Here is a 19,484-nt window from a genome sequence, read left to right on the forward strand (position 1 = left end):
TTAATGACTTTCTTCATGGAAAATATGTCTGGAAATTACATGTTCCAAGCTGTTGTGATCTATTCATACTTTATAGTTTTTTTGTTCTTGTAAGTAACAGTACTCGTAGTCGCTGTATTTAATCAGGCTAGTCATTTTATTTACGTTTTGTACAAGCTGTCGGCTATTTTAAATAACCAGAAAATGCATCAAGTAAGAGTCCCCAAAACCTCAAATTTAACACACCCTTTGACAGTTTTATTATCTAGCCCTAATATATTTTGTTGTATTCAAAATTGTTTCTTGTTTGGATTATAATTTTGAAAAATGAAGACAAATGCGAGAAAGGTTCTACTTTAAACCAATACTTCATGAAAGATCCCAACTCCACTGAAAGGGTAAACAATGATCAATTTCAAATTAACATATTGTTTAAGGGAAATTACTTTCATATTGTATGCTTATGATCAAAAATCAAAAAATATTATTCAATACTCCAGATTTCATCAGTTAGAAGATCTAATTTATGTAAAATGAAGGGAAAATGTAGTAGGTATAGTAGTACAGACGATGGAATTGTTACTTTGTCTCCTGAACTCGTCAATCAAATACACACACACACACACACACACACATTGTGTCTAGGTAAATTGAAGAATAGGCCGGAATTCCGTAATATGGTCTTTTATTATAATTCATGATGATTTAGAGTAGTATTTTAAAGTATTTTTAATTACTTTATTTCTTGAATTTCCTTTCAAAATCTTAGTAACTTTCTGTTTTATGAAGTACTACTTGGGCTTCTTTTTTTAAAACTTTATTCCAAACATCTGTCTTAGTTTTTTCAGTCGATCATTAAGTCTTGTTTGTCCTAGAAATAAGACAATAAAAAAAAAAACATTTATTGCCAAAATGGATAAAATTAGATTTGCTCTTTGATTAATTCGTTTTTAATAAAGTCATTTGTTTATTCTTTTCAATTTTGCTTCATGTACACAAAGCTTTCTACTTTCAATGTGAATATTTTGTGTTAATGTAAAGTAAACCTGACAGTGGCGTATAAATTAAAGTGGATGCTAAAATCGGCAAGGGATATGGGGACCACTCAATGTCCCCAGTGGATTCAAGGTAAAGCAAAAACGGTTTTAAGGTATTTTGAATTTGTTTTAAGCTTTATCCAGAGTGCAAAATTTTGATTTCGACAGGAACACCAAACTAATCACTCTTGACTAAACGCGGAAGCCTTGGGAAATAAACAAGAGTGTCTTGATATCCATAGTCTGTTTTCAAAAAAACATTCTGACCATTTGGTATAACAAAAGTCCAGCTTCCAGTTCCAGAGATGCCACTTTTGTAATCTTGTATTGCTTATCCATCGCCACGTCTCTATAAATGTATAGCATAGCAAGAGTTGGTATGTTGTCATCGTTGTTGTTGAGTGAGATTTAATTATGTTCATTGCGCTAAAAGATCTTTCTGCAGAGGTTGTTGAAACTGGCATAGTTATAAGGACAGATAGGATATAAGAAATATTCGGGTAAAGATTTTTGTGTTTAGAAGTGTGTCATGGATTGTCTTAGGTTTCGTTTCAGTTATGGTCTATCTGGTTTTCCAACGAGAAATGTCTTCTTTAAGTTGTTCAAGGGTACCAATATCGTCTTCGTAATCATCGGGTATCTTCTCAATGTGAACTGCTGTCAAAATCTGCAGTTAAACTTGCACCAAACAATTTGCAAAAAACCTGTCTTCTGATTGAACTACACGTGACTCCTACTCCTGAAGCAGATGGTCAAGAAAACCGTAGACTAGAGAAACCTTCCTGTATTCATTTGGTTCTTGCACACTGCCGCCACATGATCATTTGCTCTGTGTATCTAGCGCCCATCGCGACACTGTGTGCCTGGTGGTGCATAGGTAAAATTGTGGTCGTGTAAATGTTAGGACACGCCTGTGCGCGCATTTTTGTCTCCAAATAAACCTTCCTATTTGTGGCCCTTTTATGATCCTGCCTTTTGAAATATTTTTTATCGATTGCTTATCATGAATGTACTATTTAAAGAATGACAAAATATGTTTTCGGTCGATGAGGAAATAATCTCAATCACGTGGTGCACACTAAATAACCTGCGCAAGTGTACACCACGGGCATTAAGGTTACTTCGAATAGACCGAAAAAGTATAACAGTTTTTCCGTATAGTTTGATTTTAGTTTCAAAATTTAAGGAATAAATCAGCAAAAAAAAAGGTTCATGACGTCACAGTCACATTACAAAATTTGGTCTATGAGGTAACGGACAAAATTTTACTTCCAACTAGAAAGCGTGTTACATCTGAAATCGTCTTTCAAGTCGCATAAGGCAATTTCAGGATATGCTGGTAACATAGCTACGTAAAATCCAGCTCGATTCTATATGTTTGCGAGTCTATCCATCACCATGTAGCCAACTTTGTTTTTTTTATATGAAGAAAGGCAAGCACACTCTTCTGCGATTTATCCATCTTATTGTACATTGAATTTACTTATTAAGGAACAAGCACAGACCGCAACTAGTCAATACTTGTATCGTGTTAAAATTCTTTTGATTTTTTACATTGCGTTGGTGGTGTTCGTCTTATCGACAGGAAAGAATAACTTTACGTTGTCTAAGTTTGTGCACGGTATTGTTTTGTTTTGTATTTTTGATCGTAAACGTCTGTTATATTTGTAATGGAATTTTAATTTCAATTTCATTTATTTTTTTCGTTATATCAATACCGTCCCGAGGACGAATAAGAGTAATCAAGGGAACCAAGGTTATGGCGGTAATCAAAGGAATGAAATCCAGGGACAAAAACCAGACATGGAAAACAGACATACACAACAAAGAACATTAAGTAATTAAAATCCACATATCATTAGAGTATCTCATTATAATAAATTATAACAAATTTGTCATGATAGTGACAGGTATTGAACAGTAATGTCGTTCAATGGCAATCTTGTTCACACCACTTGTCTTTATATCGAAACTGTACAGTTTTGTCTGGTATATGTTTATACCCAAGTCCGTCTGTCCTTCATTCCGTTACACGGGAGGGGTACATTTTATCTGTTACTCCTACACCACTGAATAGAGTTAAATGAAACTTTCACAGAATCTTTTTGACATGTTCCCATTGTGTACCTCCTATTCAAAATGTGCATGTTACCAAATGGAATTGGGGTGGGGGTATCAAGATAGTGAGCATTGCTAACGGTTTTTCAGTTTGTATTATTTTTACGACTTTTCTCCAAACTTCGTTTTGTTTATATTTCCCATTCTTTATTATTTTCTCTGTTGAGACGTTTTTTTTCATATTTAAATGACATTGTCAGTATTTGTATTTTCCAGTATTTCTAAATAAGTTTGATCGATGGAAGGTTAGTGATCCTTTGATCGTAAGATCTTTATTCCAACATACCTACGTCAGTCTAAGTGACTATCTCATACAGTAAAACTTATCTTAACTTACAAATGGTTCGGTTTTGGCGACATTGTTCCCTTTTAATAATTAACACGTATGTTTCGTATTGAGTTCGGTAAAAATAATGAATCAATGACTATTTCAAAGCTGTTATTTACCATTTCCGAGAAATATGGGCCAAACGTTGGGTCCGCCTAAATGTGAACTTTTTTTTATTTGTGGGCTAATTTTATTCGATGTCTATAGAAATCCTTCGTTTGTGTATGTGTGTGTGTGTAGTTGTTTTCTGTTTTAGTTAGAAAATTCACAAAATGCATTGAAAGACAAGTTTCAAACACCCAGGTGCCAGTGGTAATAAACTTTTAATTTTTGTCAAAAGCTGTTTAGACAATCCACCATTCTTTGAATGAGACACAATGTTTAGTTAGTCAACCATTATCTACCCGTGTCAAATACAATAGAGCATCCATATTGGTCACCAACTTACATGGTCCAATATGCTGCCGTCGCTTCATCTTGCGCTCTGCGTATTTTATCTAGGTATGCTACACGAGATGCGTTATCAGACTTTTCAGATCTTAAAACGTATCTAGCAATAATTTGCGTAAAAACTCAAACCTTTGCGTAATGACACAAACATGTGTGCAATAACTCAAAATTTGGCGTAATCTATAACGCAATAAAATAAAATTTATGTGCTGATAATACGCTTCCGTACGGACCGATGATACGCTTCCGTACTACGGAATATATCATAATTATAACAATTACAAATAACGTTGAACATATTAATAATGAACATTTAAACGATTATATGTACATATTTTTTAAGTATTATCTGTTACAAAGGTCTATTTCTTTTTCGTTGTGTATATATAAGATAAGGAAAACAGACACATACAACAAAGAAAGTGAAATAACCAAAATAATACGTAAAAAGAAACACAAGTAAATGAGCAACTCTGACTCCACTAAAAACTGGGAGAATGGACCAGGTGCACCGGTAGGGTAAGCGTCCTCTGCTTTTCCAGAAATACCCGCCGAGTTGCTCATAACATAAAACTATGACACGGGGAATCGGTTCCCAAAGTGCATCGAAAGGCATCGAAGTTGGTTAAAATCTTCTATCATATCAGAAATATTAACTACTTAATCATACTTTTGTATGTTCTAGCTTTATCTAGTGGAGTTCATGAAAAAACAGTTGTTTCTGCAATAAATGAACGTTGGTGGTTGCCTTGCTTATTGTTTCAGTCATTCTATCAACCTGTAGTATAGAATAAGTAGGTTTTCAACAACACCAATTGCGGTAAATTAATTAGTTTAAAATGTCTCTAAGGTCGATATAAAGTGTATCATTAAGAAATAAATCACGTAAACTACATTTTATCATTGTTTTACCACGGGCTGGCCATTTATGTGGCATTGTTTTACCCCGAGCGATAGCGAGGGTTAAATAGCGACATAAATGGGCAACCTGTGGAAAAACAATAATAAAACGGAGTTTCGGTTCTAATAGGACTAGTTTCTTCATATTTCTAATAGATGCAGTCTATGTGTTGCACGAAATGATGGTCATGTATTTATCACTTATTTTACCACGGCTGTGGTCTAAAGAGCTTTGAATAATTTATTGTCCATAAACTCCTTTTAAATAGTTTACAGGGTTATTAATTGTTTTTTTTTTTTTGTTTATTTATTGTCACATGTTAACTCTATTTCCAGGTTGTGAGCGAATTTTTTACCAATTTAAATATTAGTTTCAGAATTTGAAAGAAAACGGTAATTTGTTCTCATGTCCCTTTTTGGTTATCGTTTCACTGCAGAACTTCTGTCCCAAAGACGCGACGTACTTACATAGTTTACTTGACTTATCTTTTTAGAAGCAATATTTTGAATAAGATAAAGATGTTACAAGCACATTAAAACGCATTGCTGTATAAAACATTGGTCTTAACATTCCTATAAAAATTGAAGAGGTAATAAAAATGTATACGAATTGATACAAATTGAGTTATAAAAGCTTATCTAAAAATACTTTTTTCTGTTTTTGTCCGCGACTTTTTATGGTAGATATAGTAGTCTTCTATGTTAAAAATAAAATAATAAACCAATTCGTTGCTCGATGTTAAATGCAAAAACAGTCATTGTAATGTTGTCATTCAGTATATTTGTTGCACAATATAATATCGGGTTTCCGTTAGATATGGTTCATATCAAGACTGAAATTGTTGCATTCGTTAAAAAGACAAATGTTCGAGTTCTGAGTGCCCTCTACTTCATCTTATATTTATGACTTGGGGCAGATATTTAATGTAAGGTCTAGTACCTTCTTAAGTAATCGCATTTTTTCAATTGTACGTGTAGATATTTGTCTTTTATACTCTAATATTGTTTCAAACACACTTCTCTAATTCCCTCGATTTCACAACCTGCATGTGTATTGTGCTAATGTGTTAAAGAGTAATCAAAGGAACCAAGATTATAGCGTTAATCAAAAGAATGTAGTCTAGGGACAAAGACCAGACATGGAAAACAGACATACTTAATGAAGAACATAAAGTAACAAAAATCATGCATACAAAGTAACAAAAGCAAATGAGCAGCTTGGAATCAACTAAAAACTGGGAACATGGACCAGGTGCACTGGTAGGGTAAGCGTCCTCTGCTTTTCTAGAAACACCACACCTGTCCAAAATCCAAAAGATTTGGTAAAGGCAGATTTCACTATAATTGTCGGATATAAAGCATGTATAGAAAGGTTTACAATATCTTTTATTCATTTGGGGCCACAAACAATCATTTTTTTTCAAATCTGTTTTCTGTATTTGCTTGCTCCCTTTCACTGACTGTTTAGATATCAATTGTAGTTACTTATAAAGTCACAAGATTAAGATTTTGAAGACATCAAACTTCAAAGGTAATCAAGAACATTCTTTATTCAGCAACTATCGAGAACTCGAGCGCTAAATGTTTAACATAAAAACCAAGTAACTGATAAAAAAGAAAATAGAACAAATACATACATTATACACAAAATCTGGAGGAAAATTAATAAAACCCCCTTTTACGTAATCTTAAGAAGGTAGACCTAGGGTTAGGGACACAACTCTTAAAAATCATTGGAACGTTTGCACTCAGCATTTTACATCAATGTTATGTAAGCTTCATAGAAACTTGGATTGATTTCATTCTGTGTCAAATGAAAGCTTGATAGGCTTTGGTGAAATTGAATATGATACAAACACGTCACTGATTTCATGAGTTATGTCCCTTACCCTAGGTCTACCTCCTTAAATTGTCTTTTTTGTCAATTTATCATTTGTTTTCTGTACTTTTATTTTTTCTTCAATAATCATATTCACAAAAATCAAATAATTACTTCATATTACTTCATACTTGTTTACTCCCTTATTACAATGTGTATATTTTAATGCTTGTGTTCTGGTAATTAAAATACAGGTAAAAATACAATTGTAGAACTATTTTACGTCTTTCAACAGTTCCTAAGCAATTAATGATACACCTAGTTTATAATCTGTTGATTCTGGTGTTTCGGTGCTAGAAATCGGTAGATCAGTAGGTGATAACCGATTCATCTTTGATCTTAGTTAGTTTCCACCCTCACTTATCCAATTGCGCAATCATTTGCCATGTATTTCAATTGTAATTAGCTAACTTAATGGAAACTTGTTATAATCATTCGGAATAATTAATGAATTACGTTGTCTTCTATAGTTGCCTGTGCCAATATGTAATAAAATATAAAATTTGTTAAATTTAATTTTTTCGTACTGACGCATTTATTAGACTTAATGCAAAGCAAAGAGATTAAACAGACAAAATCAGGGCGAGACTAAGTCGGATATTTGGAAGCCTTAATTGTAAATCTAATATCTTAATATGAAATGAGTTGCTTCTCTGGAGCCTAACGGTGACATCATTTGAGCATGTAGTACAGCTGAACTCTGGTTCATTCGAAACAATAATGAACCAGCTTTACTCCTAACGTCACAATTTTGTACTAACCTGGGGTTAATAAAAACTTTATTTTTCCATGAATTTTTCCATGAAACTACTGCTTTCAACTCATTTTGCATGAAAAAAAAATGCGAAATGAATTGAAAGCAGTAGTTTATAAACGCTGTATTGTAACTTTGCAGTCAATTCAAAGTAAAAAAAACGTTTAAACCAATTCTAATAGGACGTGCTTCAAAGCTCTTAAGCCACAGCCATGGTAAAAAAGTGATATACACATGACCATAATTTCGTGCAACACATAGGCTGCGTCTATTCAAAAATATGGAGAAACTTGTCCTATTAGTATAGAAATAAAAATTGTTTTACCACGGGCTTGCCACTTATGTCGTTATCTAATACCTCGATATCGGTCGGGGCAAAACAATTCGACACGAATGGCCAGCCCATGGTAAACAATGCTAAAATGGAGTTTCTGTGATTTATTTCTAATTTATCCGAGGGAAAACTAAATTTAAATATGCATACATTCACGAATTACAATTGGGCGATCATGTGATCAAAACAAAAAAATGACATCACAACGTTTGTCACGTGTTCTAATTAATGACGAAGTCCAAATTGCCCAATTTGTGTGAGTTTTATGAAATGTGCAATTTTTGAATAGTTTTGTGTTTTTTCGTTTTATTTGTGTTAGGTTTCTTATGTTTCCTGACTACGTCTTTGTGCGTATTCGAGTTAAAATAAAAGAATTTATCTTCGTAAAAATATGTTTCCAATATAACAAATATGGGACCGCATTGCACGGAAATGGCGATTTCTAAAACAAACAATTGAAAATTATAGTTGGTTGGAGAAGAAAAAAACGTTATTTACATTTAAAAGCTGTTATAATATTCCTTATATATAGACAATAAAAGGAATATATCAGTTATTGCAAAATTCCTCTATTTACCACGACACTGATTTTCGCGTCAGTCTATTCCATTTTCTGTCCCGGCATGTCATTTATTTGTATTAAAATAAATTGAACGTGCCGTTAGCCATGTGATTTGGGTTTGGTGATCTGACGGGACCGTGTCAAATTCTGAAATTGGTAGCCAAATACCGATAACACTTCAAGTTAAATCTTCGGTGTCGTTCTCCTTGCAAGTACTCCAGCGTCAATTTCACTAAAAGTCATAAGTGTAAAAGTTATGACGTAAAAATGCTATTTTCTGTTATGGCGTCCTTACTTACGATCAACTTTACACTTAACACTTTTTGTGAAATATATGCCAGGCACGATTCAAGAACTGGATCGTCGTGCGTACACCCGTAAAATGGGATTTTTTGCACGAAACCTTGTTTTTTTTTATTTTACAAATTCTACAATCAAAAATTGTTTTGTCTTGCTTCGCATTATGTATGCCCCCCCCCCCCCCACAACCAACCTGAAATACGGATTCGCTTCTGCACTCGTTGGAAATTGGAAGTCAAGGGTAAACACACTGACATTTCTTGATACAGGATCTCTCAGACATCCCTGGATGATTGGCTAATTTAATTTTTTTTTTGCAAGTAAATCGCCGTTATGAACGTGAATGGACTGTTAGTACAATATAACTTTTCAAGGAGTGAACAAGAATATTGAGGCGACATTGAAAATTCACGTTTGATTAATGTTACAATATTGTTTCAATTTCAAAACATACCAGAACATACCCCACCAAACAGATCCTTTGATTAGATTATCCTATTGCACTTTTACAAAGTTTAATTTCAACCTACTTGGCAATCAAATCTCTTAAATTATCTAAAAACTGATACCATTATTTTAAGGGGATGTTATAATGATCTTAGCCTTTCAACCTTGGCTCGTTTACATGGATTATCACAATCATTATTCATTATTTTCTCATGTCAATTCTCAGTAATCCTTATTTTCTGATAACTTAATGCCAAAATATGAACTAAACAAAGCCATATTGTCTGCACCATTGTAAAGACGCTGATTAAAGTCTGTGGAGATATCAGCAATACTTCTCCCCGCCTATCAGTTCTTACATGAACAACACGGTTCTAGATTTATTTATTGCTATCAGATAATGTTTATTTTATTTTAGATGATTGTTTGGTTTTTTTCTCATTGATGTACATCTATTTAGTTATATAAATATGATAAGATCCAAGGGTCTAGATGATTTAAGTCAAGGACGTCTTTTGTACAATGCATTTACACGTACTTGTCCTCCAATCATTTTTTTCCATAGAAAATATCTGTAAACTGGACTAGTGAGGCAACAATAAATAATGATTATAATGATTATAATGATTATATTATGAGTTTTATTTGTCCCAGCGGCCAATACATAGTGGCAATGATGTCCCGCGTCCGTTCGTCACTGATCCATGCTGAAAAGGGTTCGGTAACTGTAGGTGTGTAAACAGTCACCATAATAAGCCTGGGTTCATCTTATGACAAGAGAAAATTTCATCTTAACCACCTCAGTACTATGCTGAGGAACAAGAAACATCTAAAACATATTAAGATAGGTTTGAAATAATAAATGTTAATTACATGTGTTACCGTAGAATAGTAATAGAAATGCGTGTGTTTATGTAAAAATTTCCGAAAACTTCAAAAACGATCGCTGGAAAATATTATACGTGTATATGAAAAACATTTAAAAAAAACATGTTCTTAAAGATCTTATAAAAACAAATACTTGACATGCATTGGGAATCACATGAATAATACTGGTGTAATTGTTCTTGTACGTGATGTGAAAAGAATACAAGATTTAAAACCGGAGAGTAAAACGAGAGGAAATCAAGACAAAATAAAGCCAGGAAATGAACTGAACAATAAAAAAAACGTACAAAAAAACCAACACGGTTCTATTATGAATAGAAATGTGCAAGAATTAAAACAGATGTTATAAATCAGTACATTTGTAATTTGTATTTTAAAACGCTGTTATTTTTTTTATGTGTACCTCTTAAGTACCGTATATGTGTCTTCTTATGTAAGAATTAAAACAACATCCATGAAAATGAAAACGTTGTATGAACATCATTCATTGATTCATTTACAGACGATGGATACATTCTACTGATTCGATTTATAAAACATCTTGGTATGGGAAATGCGGCATGTGTTATATTCATAATGTATAGGAAGTCTCACAAATTCTATTGATCAAGCCATCAGCCATATTCATTATCAACATAATAAAATGATACATGTAGCTCCGTCCCTCATAGGCAAAGCCTGATTAATATTTGTGAAACAGTTTTATACGCCAAATACAAAAAAATGACTGCCATATAGACATCAATAAAGTCTTATAAATATTCTCAAATATTCGAAGACAAAAAAGACAGAATAATGCAAGCATGTATCGAAAGTAATAAAAGGGTAACCAAGGGAACCAATGTTATAGCAGTAATCAAAAAATGTAATCCGAGGACAAAGACCAGACATGGAAAACATACATACACAACAACGAACATAAAGTAATTAAAATCATACATACAAGAAATGAAGTTGAAAATGTAATGATTTGGTGTCTATAGCCGCTTGGACCGACATTAAGCAAAATCATTGTTGATGACTACCTAAGATGTAATCAAGTTTTAAGACCAGCCGATATTGTGTTGATACTGAGCAACGTGTCTGGAGGAAATGAACATGCCAAAGGCTACAAACATTGACGCATTTTTAGGGAGTTATGTACAATTTCATACCGGATCTACGCCTTCCTAAGTATGTACTTCAAGTACAAAAATCTAAAATTCACGAGAAAATTTAGCATTAAATCAAACAAGTACCCGCCCTTTAGAAACTTCGTGTCCTCTGGTGGTCTTCTGTCGTGACCGCCATGACAGAGTGCAAGTACCAAACAAGCATCTACGTTGAAGAAGGCTGTCGACGGATTGGGTTTGACATGCCGCCATGAAAAGGTTGCTCCCAACTGACTGACATGTTATCGTCTTGTACAAATACAACTTGGTATGAACGGAGGCAATAGTTTATCATTTTAACACTTGTATGGCAGATATGTTTACCTAAAGTAAGTAAAACATGGGTAAACATTATTCCAACCACTTGATTGGAGTGTTGAATGTCTAACGGAGTATTAATGCATTTGTGTTTGTTCGGATTCTTAGGATGACATGAGTGCTCTTGTAAAAAAGACACAATCGTTTGACTATTATTTATGTTGTGATTTATTACGTATATCTATTTAAATCTTATAGAAAATTATGCATTGTCACTGAAGTATTACTCTTTGTCATTGCTGTGAAAATAGATATCTTGTAGATACCGTACCATGATGTACTTGATTTTATATCTTTTAAAATTACTAATAAGAACAATTTACCGACCAACTGTCTTTATTCTTAAGAGCCATACCGCTATAAACTTATAAACCACTTGAAACAATAGCAAGAAAGCTAATACGTCTGATACGTGGAATGTACAGAAATTGGGCTTATTTTTTCAACCCAATATAACTTCTTTACAGTTTTTTGAATAGGTATATTTCCTATTTTTAAAGAGGGTCAGCAGTCCTACCACGACACTTGTTACTCTCGTAGTGGTATTAATTTAATGTGGATCCTAAAACATTCCAAAGATCTTTTGGAGACAATCAATTCAAAACTATTATCTGAATATAATATCATTAAAACGTATTATTTTTCAACACTGTATACTTCTATTCCCCATACTCAGTTAAAATCCTAAATAAAAAACATTATACATCGTTGTTTTCCACAAAAGATGGTACACCTAGATACAAATATATAGTTCTTGATAGAGATTCCTCATATATGTAAGAAATAATTCCAAATCATCTTCCAAATATACGGAAGATCTTTACAAAATGCTGGTATTTTCAATCGACAACATATTTGTCCAATGTGGTGGACGTGTTTTTCAACAAACGATCGACATTCCCATGGGAACAAATTATGTCCTCTACTTGCTGATCTATTCCTTCACTCTCATGAGGCTGACTTTATAGCTGATCTGATTCGAAAGAAAGAATATCGTTTAGCTAGATCCTTTAATCTCAGTTCCCGCTATATAGATGACGTATTATCTTTAAACAATCCTAATTTCGGGGATTTGATACATCGCATCTACCCCGAAAGAACTTGAGATAAAGGATATTACAGACACTGTGAAGTCAGCCTCATGACCTGCACTTAGACATCGATGGTAAAGAAAAACTATTGACCAAACTTTACGACAAACGTGATGACATTCAGAATTGTCAACTTTCCTTTCATCTGTGTCAACATCCCTTCAGCACCTGCGTATGGAGCGTTCATATCACAACTCATACGTTATGCCAGAGCTTGCCGAAGCTACGCAGACTTTTTGTATCGCGCTAGAATGCTAACAAATACGCTTCTTGGACAGGGTTATGTTGCTACAAGATTGGAGTCATCATCACAGAAGTTTTATAGTCGTCATCATGAACTCGTGGATTGTCAATGTGTCATAGTTTTCCTTTCCTCTTTCGTCTACCACGGATTTTAATTTTTTTATGAACAACTCGGCGGGTGTTTCTAGAAAAGCAGAGCACGCTTACCCTACCAGTGCACCTGGTCCATGCTCCCAGTTTTTAGTGGAGTCCGAGTTGCTCATTTGCTTTTGTTACGTTATGTTCTTTGTTGTGTATGTCTGTTTTCCGTGTCTGGTCTTTGACCCTGGATTACATTCTTTTGATTACTGCTATACCTTTGGTTCCCTTGATTGCTCTTTCACAATTCGCATTGCGTCTCATTGCCAAACATCCTCACAAAAAATAGCAATTCCCTCATCAGAGAGAGAAAAATACCAATACTCGAAGTAAAAAGAACTGTTTCCATCCACGTGTAACTTTGAGTGATGAAATGTACTTTTACTATGCGCCCTGCACCGTAAAAGATTCTTTTACAGACTTAGCCAATGCTTTACAGGTTTCTACCATAGATAATAATGTAATTTGAACAAGGAGCCGATCTGGAAAAGAAGGTCCCGGTCCACGCAATTATACAAAGGTATATCCAAGCTATTTTGCAGAAAAGTAACACAATTTTACAACAATAGGATTCTTAATCCCCTCCACCAGAAACCCTTCCCTGGATCTGCAACTGGAATTTGAGATATTATAATGATTCTGTAAAATATTGTTATAATGACGGGTTACATTAATTAAACGGAATTTTGAGTTCGTTTTTGGCCGTTGGTTGTCAATATATGAGCTATAAAACTGTTGGAGCTGATCAATTGATACAATGTACAATGTGTGTAGTGCATTTCATGAAAAGCAGACTAAGGTATTTTTTTGACTATATACCTGTATATGACATCCTTGTTTGACATCCGATTATCAAAACTGATTTTTTTAACTTCTCAAGTCCTGGTCAATTACCAGAAATCATAGTTTATTTCAAATATGTCACAGACTAAATAATAGCACTTTGAAGGATAATTAATTCTTTGCTATATGTTTGGTAAGCAGAATTAGGTCATCAAATGTAATATAACTACGGCGATGTCATGGTATTCCAAAAAAGTGAATATTAAGGTTTATTGCTGACATGTAACATCTATAAAATCAGAGGTTAGTGCGGTTAACCAGAAATATTTTGTGTACATTTGATATGTAATGTCAAACCGCAAACATGAGGAATCGGACGACTCGAACCAATTGCAACAACCTTTCTAATTTAACAAAAACGTCAATCATTATATTTCAGAGTGAAAAATACGGGAAAATTTAGTATTTCATTTTATTTTTAAAACTTTGATAATATATGACGTCTGCGTGATTTTTAAAATCGAACATTTTATTTAATGTGCTTTTTTGTTTTTACGGTTAAGCATACGTATGCTTCTTGGTATTTCATCCACTTAAGACACTAATCGTTATATTGAAGGTCGGTAGGTATTCATTATTTTGGACAGAATGGGACGGAAAAAAAACATTTACATGGCTTAATTGAAAAACCTGTAAATTAGGTTGCCTCCTTGCATGTTTCGGGCTATCATAAATTTAATATTACACGTGTTACGTAATCAATTATACATCGCGCATCAGTTGACTGTACGGACGTAACATTTTCATTACATTTTTTTTCTGCTGGACCATCGGATGTAACCTCATTTACAAGCAAATGCTTTCTTGTATTTTTACGTTTTCACTACCTGAATTGTTTTTTTTTAATTCCGTTTGTTTGTTATTGAGAAGGGAGTTCTGTTGCTTAGTCTTATTTAATTTGGTATACCATAAATTTCGTAATATACCCTATGTATTGAACTATTCAAAATCAGTTGCGGGGTGAATTTTTTAAATACTATTGTTTTCAACATATGTTTTCCAAAGCGGTCTCGTTCGGAGTATGAGTATGAAGCAAATTAATCATAGTAACAATATAATCAAATATATGCTTTTAACGTTCAATTCAAATAAATACTGACAAGAAAAAAAAAACTTATTCAACAGTAATCAAAATGTTAGTCGACATGTCAGGCGGTTTATTGAACGGCTCGAGCAGGGTGAGTATCTAAACAGACGAACGGACAGGCAGTACGTACCGCCGTGATTATTATATTTATCACTTTTACTATACTGTTAATTGGTTAACATCGCACTTTTAAGAAGAGTGCTTTTGCTTGGCCTGTCTCTGGAACATAAATACACAATGACTAAACTCAATGGAATCGTCAATTGTTAAATAAATGACCTAGTAAAAGTTCACCCATAGTAAGTAAGGTTTAGTCATTTTACAAGCTCGCTTCATCATTGGTTTTAAAGAAATAGCCGATTAATCAACGGTTACAAGTTTTCTTTGATTTGAACGAAACAATTTATAGCCCTATGTTCTAATTCCATCGTCATCCTTCAGAACCAGACGACGCATCGTCAAATATTTTTTTTAAATCAATTTTGAATGATGACATGAAGGGTAATAGCTCGTTCAATTGAACAAGCGATGGAATAAAGTCATAGTTAAGGAATCTAAAATATTTCTGATTAAAAGTATAGAACGGGCCAAGACAATTAAAGGAGAGTGTAAAGCAGACTTCCTCCAAGCTAGTGTGCATTTAAACTGAGGGTGGGCATAACTTTCTTTTAATAAAATCTCACAAATGAATTGAGATACCTCCTGGTCAAGTTGGGAAGCCTTATATTAGCAAATATGATCAAACAGGAATAATGCTATTGACAGCACGGTAAAAAACATGTAAAAATTACAACATTCAGTTGTTTGGTGATTAAATACACACTTACGGTAGCCAACGTTGTAGTAGGCGAACGATTTCAAAAGTTGCGAAGAAATGATGAATTCACAAATATTTTCAGACACGTATTTTACATGTAACTTCGATCAACTCTAATTTTGATTAATCAGAGTCAGCATTAAAAAACCTACACGTGCATGTAGTAATGGAATAATATGATTAAATACGTATTATAAAGTTAAATTTGACATTCTGTGTCGCACACATAATAAAAAATATCTATTTCAAGGAATGATCTACATTATACAGTGCCGTGGTAAAATGGAGTTTGAAATGGATTTTGTCCGTGTATAAGTACATGTACATTGTATCAAATAAGTTTTATGAACACAAAGTTCGTGCTAATAATTCTCTAAAGTTTTGTGCCATTGAAACCAACTTGATTCTTGACGTTTTTGCACTAAGATTATTAGAAGGAACTAAGAAGCAATACCTTTGTGAAGAAATGGTCAGAAATTAGTTTCTTAAAGAAACAACACGAGTTCAACACTTACGAGTTCGACCATATAATCTTAGTCCACTCAGCACTGTAGAAATTGCGATAAAAATAAGGAAATGAAGTAGATCACATCGAGTAGACAAATGTCAAGGCTCGAGGGTTCACGAAAAATATCAAATTTAGATTTTCCTCAAATCTTTTCAATTCCAAGCGTTCTAATTGGTCGAAATATGAGTTAAGAACGACTTTGAGGAAGATCTCAATTTCAGATTTTTTTTATGAAATTGGGCTCAGGTCATTGCAGAAATGACATGACGTTATAAATACATATTGGCTAATTTGAAAGGAACTACGTAAATAAAAGACGACCGTTAAACATGGTAACGATATATCTGTTTTTTTTTTGTTGTTGTTTTTTTTTCATGCAGAACAATTACAACAAAACACGTAGTTTGTTTATGTTTTTATACATGCATTTATGAAGAAACTGTCACGGTGGTAAAAAGTACGTTAAACAAAAATGGTATAAATACAAGAGTAAGAGTGGAGAGAAACGGCAAAACAACAAAACAAAAGACGGTATAGGATTTTAATATTAAGATATTGTTCTTTTGAGTGAAAAAGGGTGCGCAAAGGGACAAGACTGTCATGTTTTGTTTATGTTTGTTTTTGTTGTTGTTGTTGAAAGGGAGACACGGGATCTAAATAAATAAATTCTAAATAGGATTAGTTGCGGGACTGGGAGTACACAATCACACGATCATGACTTTTGTTTATAAAAGTTGCATAGTAGGAACTTTACACTCGATGTGCAATAGAGGACACATGTAATGCAAGCCGTAGTGTCCTGATAGGTGAGAAAGGAGTGTGGATTCGGAACGGTCTACGAATAAATTTTCGAAATCGACTTCGAATTATACATTTGAATTAATGCTATTTTATCGGAGCGATCGTTTCCATTCCTTGTGGTGATGGTTAAGACTTCGGAGAAGTTGAACAGATCAAGCCAGCAAAGGAGACCTGAATGGTGCATACGGAAATACTTAAAATAGCTAGACTGACCTTTGTCTAATACATATATGTGAACCAACAATTCAAACATGCCAGGCCAAATGAACTATATCGGCCAGTGAGAACCATCTTCGAAGTACATGCATGTAGTCTAAAGTATTTGGTCTTTAAACCAAAGTTTGGCAATGGACTGTTTTTGCTCGAAATTTCTCTTCATTCATTTACATGTATCTTACTGTCGTCGTATGTTTAGTCAACTGTCAAAGATCATATCTATAGTAAGATTGACTAATAAAACTTTAATAAAGCATTGAAAATAAGCCAGATATATGCATAACCGTTTATGTTGGCTATGTCAATTTGAAATTAATTGGCAAATACAGTTTTATGTTTACTGTACGCGTGGGATAAAAGGCCTCTGCTTAGGATCATTTCAATGCAAATTAAATCTACGTATAAAAAGATAAATACAAATAAAATTTTTTTTATCATTTTCTTATTTGATTAACAATCCATATAAATACAAACGCGACTTCGGCTGCCTGTCTGGCTCCGAGCGCCGAGATGGACTAAAACTCTATTTCGCACCTCGATATCATCTTGTATAAGAGAACGGTTATCCTGCCCAGTAACGCCTGACGACTCTTTGGTTATAATTACCCTATTATAAAGGGCTAATATTATTTAGTTTGTTTGTTAAGATAGGTATATAAATATCGTGGGGACGATTTGGCTACATACGGTATGTAAACTGGCGGCGAAACGAAAAAAAGATCCCAAAATGGCTACAAACGCTGTGGGAATTAAATAGATTTGATTAATTATAGTCGGATCGATTTCGTAATGGTAGACCAAAGAGCGATAACTCAACTGAAGACAAGAAATAATTGGGTTTTGTATCAGATTCAGATAATATAAAAGTAACATAAGGGCGCGATACAACGGACCAAGTAAAACCATAGATTTCTTTTTAAATCGTTAAGCATGTTCTAGTAATTTTGAATAGACAAAAACTTGTTCTTAAAAAAATGTGCGCTTTGAGTCTTCTTTTTTTTTTAGCTTAAATTAGCAAAATAACTTACTTTTAAGCATGTAATATTAGATCCTTGCATGTCTATCTTCAACTCCTGATCAATTAAAAACTTTCAGAATATTACATATTTTATAGCATAGACGGTAAAAAAACTTATGGGAAATTAAAGAATTTATAGGCATTTTCAACCGTAAGTAATGTTTGATTGTTTAAATAAAGACACTAAGAGATGGTAGATCTTTTTAATTACTCTTCAAGTTTTCGCCATGGCGTCAGAAAGACAGTCGGGAGCATACCGCACTGGAGCCGTATTATCTGGCATTTGTTGATCAGAAGAGAAACCTGTTGGATTGAAGTAAAATTTTACACTCTTTGCCTTCAATTATACATAAATAAAAAACCAAAACCTCTCAATCATCATGAAATAATATCAACATTTTATTGATGCCGTTCCAATTTCACGTGATGTTACGCGCCATTGTTACCGATGTGGGAAGCGATCGTCTGCTAAACAAAGAACTGGATACCATCAGGGGGTAATCCTAAATCGAACAAGTATGTAAAGACGCGTCAAAAATTTATTGTATATACGTTTTGGAAAACCAAAACAGATTCCGGTAATCAGTCTGTAGCTTTTAATTACGTATTTTGAATATTGATATCAGCAGGCGGAGACAGACGATCAACGGTGCTAGCGATTTTATGGTTTACTTTTCACTGAATTTTAATGTGTATTCATTGTAAGGAGTGTGTGAAGATTGAAAAAAAATAAGCGTCAAACGCTAGTGTGTGAAATTTGGCAACCTGGATACAAAACAGAAAAACAAAACAAAACAAAGAAAAATAAATAATAATTAGAAATCTTCTTTTCTTGTGACCAAATACTGAGTCTCATGTCAACACGGACTTCTGTAATAACAAACTTTCTAAGTAAAAATAATTACTGTGACAGAGGAAACATTGGTAGAATCAAAATGATGTATCATTTGACTAAAGAGTTAGTCGTTAGACATAAGAAATAGGTCATTTATACAATATTTAATTATAAAATACCTTTATTCATGGCACCCCTTTTAGCCCTTTATTTTTAAAAGGTAAGGTAATAACCCTTTAAATCCACCCAAAAACTTTCCTTCTGTGGTATGGAATCCAGTTGAACAATTGCATAGAGATACAAACTTGGCTTTTGTCTACAATTCATTCATGGATATGGTAATCATCCCCTGAATCAACATCAGTCTTACTTTGTTGGTATGAAAACTAGGGATACAATGTTATGGAGATTCATTAACGTACGGTTATAAAGTAAAATATTA

This window comes from Perna viridis, chromosome 2 (assembly GCF_037379345.1).
Source record: "Perna viridis isolate PV_CMFRI_1.1 ecotype Kerala chromosome 2, ASM3737934v1, whole genome shotgun sequence".
Lineage (NCBI taxonomy): Eukaryota > Metazoa > Mollusca > Bivalvia > Mytilida > Mytilidae > Perna > Perna viridis.